This window comes from Rhamphochromis longiceps, linkage group LG3, assembly GCF_057381845.1.
Source record: "Rhamphochromis longiceps isolate RC_006_pf linkage group LG3, R_longiceps_female_GT1.1, whole genome shotgun sequence".
Classification (NCBI taxonomy): domain Eukaryota; kingdom Metazoa; phylum Chordata; class Actinopteri; order Cichliformes; family Cichlidae; genus Rhamphochromis; species Rhamphochromis longiceps.
The window spans coordinates 33,568,931-33,578,047 of NC_140559.1; the positions used below are offsets into that span (position 1 = coordinate 33,568,931).

The 9,117-nt window shown below is 39.1% G+C and overlaps 1 long non-coding RNA gene across 1 annotated transcript; it reads right to left on the reverse strand.

Moving 5' to 3' along the window:
• Positions 1-408: 408 nt before the first annotated feature.
• Positions 409-1,724, reverse strand: LOC146674206 (uncharacterized). The gene is made up of 2 exons (XR_014910618.1): positions 818-1,724; positions 409-641 (listed from the first exon to the last, which is right to left on the reverse strand). It is a non-coding gene; the product is annotated as an uncharacterized LOC146674206 (long non-coding RNA).
• Positions 1,725-9,117: the final 7,393 nt, after the last annotated feature.

Sequence of the window (9,117 nt, forward strand, 5' to 3'; positions counted from 1 at the left end):
ATAAATAAATAGAATAATAATCTAAGCTTAAAGTGAGAACTACTTCTCTATCAGGGAGGTTTATAAATACAAATTTGGTTGCTGACATATAATATAGAATATCAATACAGGAATTTCTTTTCCAGGTGTAGGTTAACTCGAACCCTTTCAGTGTTTGCAGATGGATTGTCATTATCATCATGTGTTGATGGACAAATCTGACATTTTTCCCATGAGCCCTGCAGCTATATTCCACATTAGCTCATTCCCTACCGCATCAGAACACATCCGCTAGTTTTAACCCTAGAACACTATCGCTAAAAATAGTAACACCATCACTAACGCCGGGTGATTTTTACCCAATATAATATACCCAACAAAAAGTACTTGTCATCAAAATATATAAAATATATGACAACACATGACAAATTAGAGGGGTTTTCTTTTATTTTCAGCTGTGCCATATCTAACAAAATGGAAAAAAAGTTTCATGGGGGGACCCTAAAAAATGCTCCAAAATTTCTGGAAAATTAGCAGTTGGAGAACAAAACAAATCCTAAACAAAAATATAATGATGCTGGAAACTTGGTCTTTGGTCCACCCATTCCTGGGATATTTGAGTCTTCCCTGGTGAAGGCACAGTCTCCTTGACACGCGAACAGCTGCAGGAGAGAGAAACAAAAAATGGCATTTTTTGAGTGGGTAAAAATGACCAGTTGACTAAAATATTTGTTTTTACCATATGAATTCCCTTGGAAATCACCACTTGTTGATATTTATTCATAACCACTGCACTAAATAAGGATAACATGCAAATTCCAGGACCACTCTTACTTACCTATTCCTTACATGCAGTCAGTACACACAGGGTAGTAATGGCGTGGACACACCGGTCGACGGCAGACATGGCACCTGTATCGCGTCTTCCTGTCCAAGCCTGTGGGGCACACCTCACTAAGGGACCACTGCTTTCTGCTGCCACTGGTCGTGCCTCACCTTCAAGAGTTCCAGGGGTAGGGATGTCGAGCACGCTACAGATCAGGACTCTGAGTTGACGTGACAGATTTGAAGAGGGGAGCCTCTGCTCTGCCCATGGTTTGATGAGTGCCAATGCCAAAGCCTGCATATAAGGCCTCCTCTGCATTTGGTTTTCACCTCTCTTCATTGCATTCTCATTGTGAATGATCCATGAGTTTATCACATCAGCACTGATCATGCCATAGAACACGCAAAGGGGCCATCTCTTGGTTTTTCTTCCACAACCATAGTGAGCGCACATCTGGTCAAAAGTATCGACACCTCCCTTTGTTTTGTTGTAAAATTCAATCACTTCGGGCCTACGAGTGGGTCCTATGCTTGGTTGTGTATGCATGGATGACAGGAGCAGTACAACCTTCTTTTTTGAAGCTTTGTCAGGGAGGAAGGACACCAAGGTTAGTTCTTTGGTAAAGAGAAATGCACTGGAGCCTGGCGCGTGATTTTCTTTAACTTTCATCACTTGTGGGATCTCCCTTTTGTTTGCTTTTATTGTTCCCACTAAGGTCATGCCACAGCTAGCTATATAACATAGCTTTTAGATTTAAAAAAAAGAAAAGAAAAAGAAATCTAATCAGCTAACAATTGCCAAGTTAAACAAACCTTACCTCTGTGTTACTCACTAGCTGAGATGCCAAAGACACTAAACCTGCAACAGGGTGACAGCTGTAGTTGAAGAGGGACAGTAAATATGGTGAGCCTGAATGTTGTCACCCTTGAAATGCGGCAAGATCACCTGATTTTATACACTAACACTATCACCGGGTGAAATCCACCCAAAACCTACTTTACCCTCTATCACTATTGCCGGGTGAAATTCACCCGAACACATGCCTGTAGGAAAAAGCGGGATTTGGGGTAGGGAAACACCCACGCCTTCAAAGACGTCAAAGACAATGCTGAAGCTACCCAGAGACCCACCACACTCAGACAAACGCAACATATTGAAAATTATGTAAATACATTTGCTCGGGTGAAAATCACCCGGCGATAGTGTTCTAGGGTTAATGTATGCACTGTGCTGTGATATAAGCGTGTTGAGATGCACTGGACCAAACACTGCAGTCAGAGTTGGATGACCTGAAATTGAGCTTTAAGGCCTACCTGCATACAGTCATGCTAAAAAGGAAGTGTGCAGTCTTTAAGTGCAAAGGTTTTATGTGTCATAACAGAACAGAAATAATCTGAGAAATAGACAAATACAATCTCAGATGAACTACAAAATATGATATATCACATCATGTTGTTACTTATTTGACAAATAAGCCAAAAAGCAGAAGCAGTGTGTGAAAAACTAAGTGTAACACTGCTGTTTCCACTGGAATTAAGAGGGTTTTGACTGCTCTTGACTGACTGAGCAAGTGTGAGCACTTCTGTAAAAGCAGCTGTTTTGGCATTTTTCTGGTTTGGAGCATTCAGGTGTTTGTTAACACAAAGAAAAGGGAGAGATCTTATCAATGATCTTAGAGGAGCAACTGTTGCTGATTGTTAATCTGAATTATAAGCACTTTTCCAAACAGTTTAAAGTCCTTCATTTTACAGTGAGAAAGAATATTCATAGGTGTAAAATGATCAAGAGTTACTGTTGATACCAGAAGTGGACATCCCAGCAAATTAAGCCCAAGATCAGACCGTGTAATACTCCATGAATGTAAAAGTAGAAACAATCAAAGACAGGGGAAACTACTAAGGAATGTGGCATACAATAGCTGGGAGGTAAAATCACACAAATACACACACACACACACACACACACACACACACACACACACACACACACACACACACACACACACACACACACACACACACACACACACACACGTGTAAAAACTAGCCTTCAGATTTAAAGCAAGAAGAAATGAAAAGTTCTTTCACTAAAAAGACTAACACAAAACATACTGACAGAAGCAGAAGGCATGGACGGAAAATAATACCAGAAACCACTAAAAACTAAAGTTTATCACAAGGAGAAATGGTGGAGAAAATTACACTACTCTGTTCAAAAGATTTAAACAACTCAGTTGCACTCATTGTTATCCACTGAAGTGAAATGAGAACATGCTTAAAATTGATTTCAGAGCACTTCAACTTTTTATAAACAGGTAAAATCACCACTGGCCCCAAGTTATCTTTAGGAAAAGCAGTCCTTATGCAGTTCACCAGCCTCTTTGAATGCTCTTGTCCAATTAACTTCTAATTTATAACATTCATCATTTCATTCTCTGCTTTCCCCTGTGTTTCCCCCAGGAATCAAAAGTTCGTCTTATTTGTGTAATTAATTGAATGCAATGACTCTGAACTATGAATCAGCCTCCACGGATCATGTTGAAAGGTACAGAACACACAAATACTGGATGCATATTCAGTGAATGAAGTAATCGTCTCTTCATCCAAACATTGAAGTTGGTCGCAAAACAGATGCAACATGGCACAGCGAAAACAGGAGTTTTTGTTTCCTTGTAAACAATCGGGAACTAAAAGCTGCGCAAACACAGAGATGGAGCCCGAGTCATGCCGAGGTCAGAGAGTTAATCCTTGGTTTGATCGTACGATTGTCAGTTCAACAGCGGCGATTAATTAAGTGGACATCAGTGAGTTGTAGCTGGATCGTAAGTTAGCAGGATCGAAAAGTGAGAGGTAGGCAGAAGATTTGTCTTCCACCCACTCTAATTTTCTTTCTTTCTTTTTATTTCCTTGGCACGCTACCTTCACTCGGGCAACATCCGACTTCAGAAACTGGACCTCCCCCTCAATCACTCCCCCTTCTCTCCATCCCTCCATCTCATCATCTTTCATCCAGATGCCATGTTGTTGATGAATTCAATCAAAAGCTCATTTGTCATTGGCTGGAAAACACACTCTGAGAGTGGGAGCATCCTGTGCGCTGACACGTTGCAAAAACAGTCCCTGGGTACTTTGTGTGTGTTTGGGTATCCTGAGGAAACCTTTGTCACGAACCAGAAAGGTCGAGATTTAATGGGAGTGCAGAAGTAAACAAGGTTGTTCCTGTTGCATTTGTGATCTATAACACACTTTCCATCTCTGCCTCCGGTGACTTAGATTCCCCCTGCTCGACTGGGAAGGACAGCCAAAGGTTACCAGATGCTAAATAGCACAATACAAAGTTATATAAGAGTTTACCAGATGAGTTGGTGCATATTCACATGATGCAAGTTTCAATTCTAACCTGCGTGGTCATGAAGTCATAGAACAACTGATCTCCTGTACTCTATATGCAATGTATTAGTCACATCTTGAACCAATTGTTTCACTCAGGAGTTTAGTTGAATCCACCAAGTTGAACTTTTCAACTGTGAATTGAAAAACACAACAAAACTGCTGAGTTTTTTAAGGTCTTTCAGTTGAAATATGACTTGAATCTTCAATTCAGATACATCCATTGGTTGTTATTTAACCATCTTCACTGTATTATTTGGACCCCATTTGGGTGATTTAAATGCTAACTGGCTGTCCCTATTTACTTCAGTACTCATGTGGTCCAGTCACAACCTTCATTTTGACCTGTCACTCTCTGAACTGCACTAGTTTTGTGACTATATCTTGCATAGTTGATGTCCACTGCCAAATACTGATACTTTTGTGATAGTTTCTGCTGTCCATATGCTAAGGTGTCTCTTGCCTTTTCAAGGGCTAAATGTTCCTTCAGAACATGTTGAGTTTTAAAAATGGTCCTAATGATTGTATGTCCAGTAAAACAATCAGTGTGGCTGTTTTCCTGGGTGTTACAATGAAACATAACGTGCAGACATCCATAACAAAAAAGGATTTTGCACAGTTTAGCGGAGTTAGAAGCTAGCATTAGCGTTAGCAAGCTAGTTGAAATCTTACAGTAATATATGTTCTGCCTGATGTGTTTATAAAAGAAACAGCATCTTTATAACTTTATACATAAATGAAAAAAGAAAACCAAGTATCAGCATTGTTTGGAGGTTTAGTTTAAATGGGTTTGTTTATGTAAAACGGCCCGCTACATTGTGACTAGCTACAGACTTAAGTTTATGCAAATGCAAATTTATTAGCACAAGGAAGATATACAGTGAGGATTAAATTGGTCTCGATAAAAGGTGAGGGTCCGCAGTGGCCAGAAACAGATGTCGTAACATAGAAGGAAGAAGATGCTAAACACAAAAAAGTTCAGGCAGCAGGATCCATCCACAACAAAAAGGTTAGTCCTTCATGTTACGGCGTGGTTTGGAATACATATAATAAAACTGTTCTGATTCTTTTGTCACAAAGTGTGGTTTGGGTTAGTTTTTCTTTATCACTTTTTAATTCTTCTCACTCAAAGTTTAACTAATAAACTAATCTTTAGGTTTTATTTTCGGTCTGTAATCTCTATTCAGAACTGACGAGGTGTCAGTGTGTGCAGGATATGTTAAATACAATTTCCCCAGTTATGCATACACAGTTAAACCATTTTTCTTTCATTCTCATTCTTTGACTTTTAAAGGGAGTAGACGGCATGAGAGTGAACGCTGAGAGAAAAGACAGAGGAAAGAAGCTGATGCAGGTGCTTTTAATTAGGACTGCTGAGAAAACTGAAAGAAAAAAAATCAAAGAAAGAGGATTACAGACAGAAAAAAAGAACAACCCCTTGCAGAGAAGATTTTCTGGTTTTGTATTTTTCAAATTATCATTCTGTGGTCAGAAAGAGTGTCTGTGTGTGTGTGAGTAAAGTATGTGTGTATGCATCCTGCATAATAAATGCATCATGTATTTGAGTGTGTGCATGTGCTCAAGTTTGGACCTCTGTGCGAATACATTTGTGTCACTGTGTGAGTAAAATTTATGTGAAAAATATGACAAACCCGTGAGTAGATCTGTGTGTGTGTGTGTGTGTGTGTGTGTGTGTGTGTGTAACAAATGGATTACTGATGTCTTGACTATGTGTCATAAGTATCAATGCTGTGCTAAGAGATGTTTTATCACACTGTCACTCAACTACGACATTTAGCAAAGACAAACCACATCCCATACACACATAAATGCATACGGATGCCTGTGTAGAAACACACAAGTTTAGGTCCTGTCATTTCACTTTAACTTTTTGATCCCTTCAGGGAAAAATTTGTATAACAGCAATGATTTAAATTAAGAACAGATAGCCATAAATGCATGAAAACACATTCAGATAGCCATAACAAAAAAACCCAACCCAGATTGGTGAAGGCAAAGATATGGAGACACAAACTTGCAAACCTTTTCAAATGTTTCTACAAATATGGCTAAAGAACAACCGAGTAGAAGTTAGATTAACATTGTCAACTTTATGTAGGACACAGAAAATGGAGAGCCATTGGAGAAAGGTGAATAAAAGTAGAGCAAATCGCCCTAAAATCACCTTATAGATAAAAACTTGGTTGTCTTGCTGTTTTAGCTGTCCAAAACTAGAAACACGTGGAGGGTGAAGAGCTCCCAGAGCCACCTTCAGTACTAGAACCACAGAGGGTGGATATTTTGACCCCTTTTAAAATAATTCTAAAATAAAACACAATGATCCCTCAGTTGAATTTGACTAAAACGGATTTATTCATCAGGGAATGAATTCTGATGTGGGGGGCAGGAAGACCATTATACCTAGAACTTTCATTTTAACCCCCGTAGAAATCAATGTACAATAGTGCAATAATGGCAGCTTACCTTGTTTCCCAGCGACAACATCCTGTTTGCACAAATGTCATGAGACATAGCTAGCTAGATGCGACTGATCATTTGAAAAAATGTGGTCAATCGCAGTTACGTTATGATTTAACAAGAGGAGTCAGGTAGGTTTGGAAAGTTTTCCCCCCCCAATAATCATTACTTAAAAACAGCATTTTGGCTTTACTTAGGTTATCTTTGATTAATATTGGAATTTGTTTGATAATCTGAAACATGTAAGCATGGGAAATATTTAAAAAAATTAAATTAGGTAGTGGGCAAGTGCTTTTTCACAGTACTTTAAATACAAAGGTGACTGCAGTTAGATTTAAAACAAATCATAATGACTGCAGGGCTGAAAGAGTTGGGGATTGGGTGGTGAGCTGAGGCAGAGTGGATGAGAAATGTGTGGAGAACCAGTGGAAACGTCGCCAAATGAATCTGAGCAAATAAAGAGTGAAACCTGGAACAGAGCAGCTGAATTGAACAAGCATTAAGGATTTCAACAGGCACCTCATAGGAAAGCACCATGTTTGTGCTTTTCTTAGCTCCCTTCAAGGAGCTGTTGAGACGTCAACTTAATGTTTAAAGTAACTGTATATTTGCATATGTGTGCAAAACTGTGAGAGTAAGGTAGTAATTTTTTAAAATCAAACTGTCCCTCATGTGTAGGGCACACCAGCTGTGAAGTTCTAGACTCACGGCTATATTTAGTTTTCTGTTTATTTATATATGCTTTCTGTTTTAGTATTTTCATGACATTAAATGTATCTGCTCTTTACTTTTTCTTTTAGCTTTTATTAAGGTAAATGTCATAAATGTGCATAATTGGCACATTCCAATATATACAGGGTTGCTATCAGTATTTTAATGTAAGTTTCCATAGCTGCTATTTTTAAACACTGCTTTTAACTGAATTTATCCCCTATCTGCACGTCAATTATTTGCAATGTTTTTCAGTCGTCAAGACATATCACGCAATTCTGTTCCTGTACCTTGCGTTGCATAAAAACGCATCACTACTCGCAAAATTTAACAAACGCGTGATATTGCTCTGTTTGTCCCTCCATCTCCTTCACATACACAGCCTGGCAGACAAAGCAGAGGACCCTAGCAACGGTCACCGGGTGTACAGACACAACATCATCCCAAACAAAGTGATGTCAGTCTATAGAAGAAGAAACTGCTCTCGACATGCAGATAAGCAAGCGTACACACCTTTCTCTCACACGTACACACGTTTCATTAACACTCGGGAGGTAACGGCACCACGGTGACAATGCAGCTCATCAATCACAAAACACAACTGCAGAGCGAACGGTAGCAGCTACGTCACTAGCTCGCATAGAAAACTGATGGATTATGATGTGATGTTTGGACTGAAGGCAAACTTTGTATTTCCTGCAAAGAGCATGTGAATGCTTTTGCAAAGTTGTCGAACAACTGCCACTCACTGTGAGTATTTCAAGGACAGCACTGACCCTGATGAGCGATGAGAAAATACACATTCGGTCTGACCGAGTATACAATGTGACATATTGTACCTATGAATCTAGGACCTGTTAAATACAGAGATGGACACATATGAGTCAAAAGGAAAAGCAGCCTCCCCCCCCAAAAAAACAAACAAACAAAAAAAAACACAGCCAAAACACACCCTCCCTCCACAGTATTTTATTCATTCTTCAAATCACAAATGACTACAACAGCTCCTGTATCTCGAGCTGGAGCCAGTGATCAAATCAAATTATCTTACGTTTCACTAGTACAGCTTTTTGGGGTTGGTCACACTAGTATTGATGTATTGTATTCTGGGATTTAACCTGATCCAAACCCACAGTAGACCCTTAGGATTTAGTTGGGACTAATACCTGGAATCAAATACACATCTGTAACTTGCAGATGCTTTGCTCTGACGTTCCTGAGCACAGAGCAGCGACCGGAGGGAGATGTGGAATTACCGTGAGCCACTGTGCAAATTCGTCTTTGTGCTTTAGCCGGTTCAAGAATGTAGACTGTTATACATCATTTATACTAAACCTTACTACCCCTAATAGCAACAATTGATGTAAAGTAGTTTAATTAGACAAGAGGTTTTACCTACAGAGGCAGGATTATATTTCCACTTTCTCAACTGTCTTTGTTGTTGCTTGGTTTTTTCAGTTATTTTAAATTTTCAACGTGACATTAATACATTTAACAAAGAAGCCATCCAAACTAGTACTAAGCTCCATAAAAGGGTCCAAATTAGTTTCATTAAGTAGCTTTGTACTGAAGGAAATAACACGCAATTAGACAATTATGCCAAATACCTCTGTGAGAAAACTAAGGTCTCAGTATTATAACATTCCTGGTGGTAAATTCATGAAAAAAAAATAGCGAAGCATATTTGTTTCTATTAAATTGCTGCAAGAATTTATGAGCGTGATTCCAGTGTTT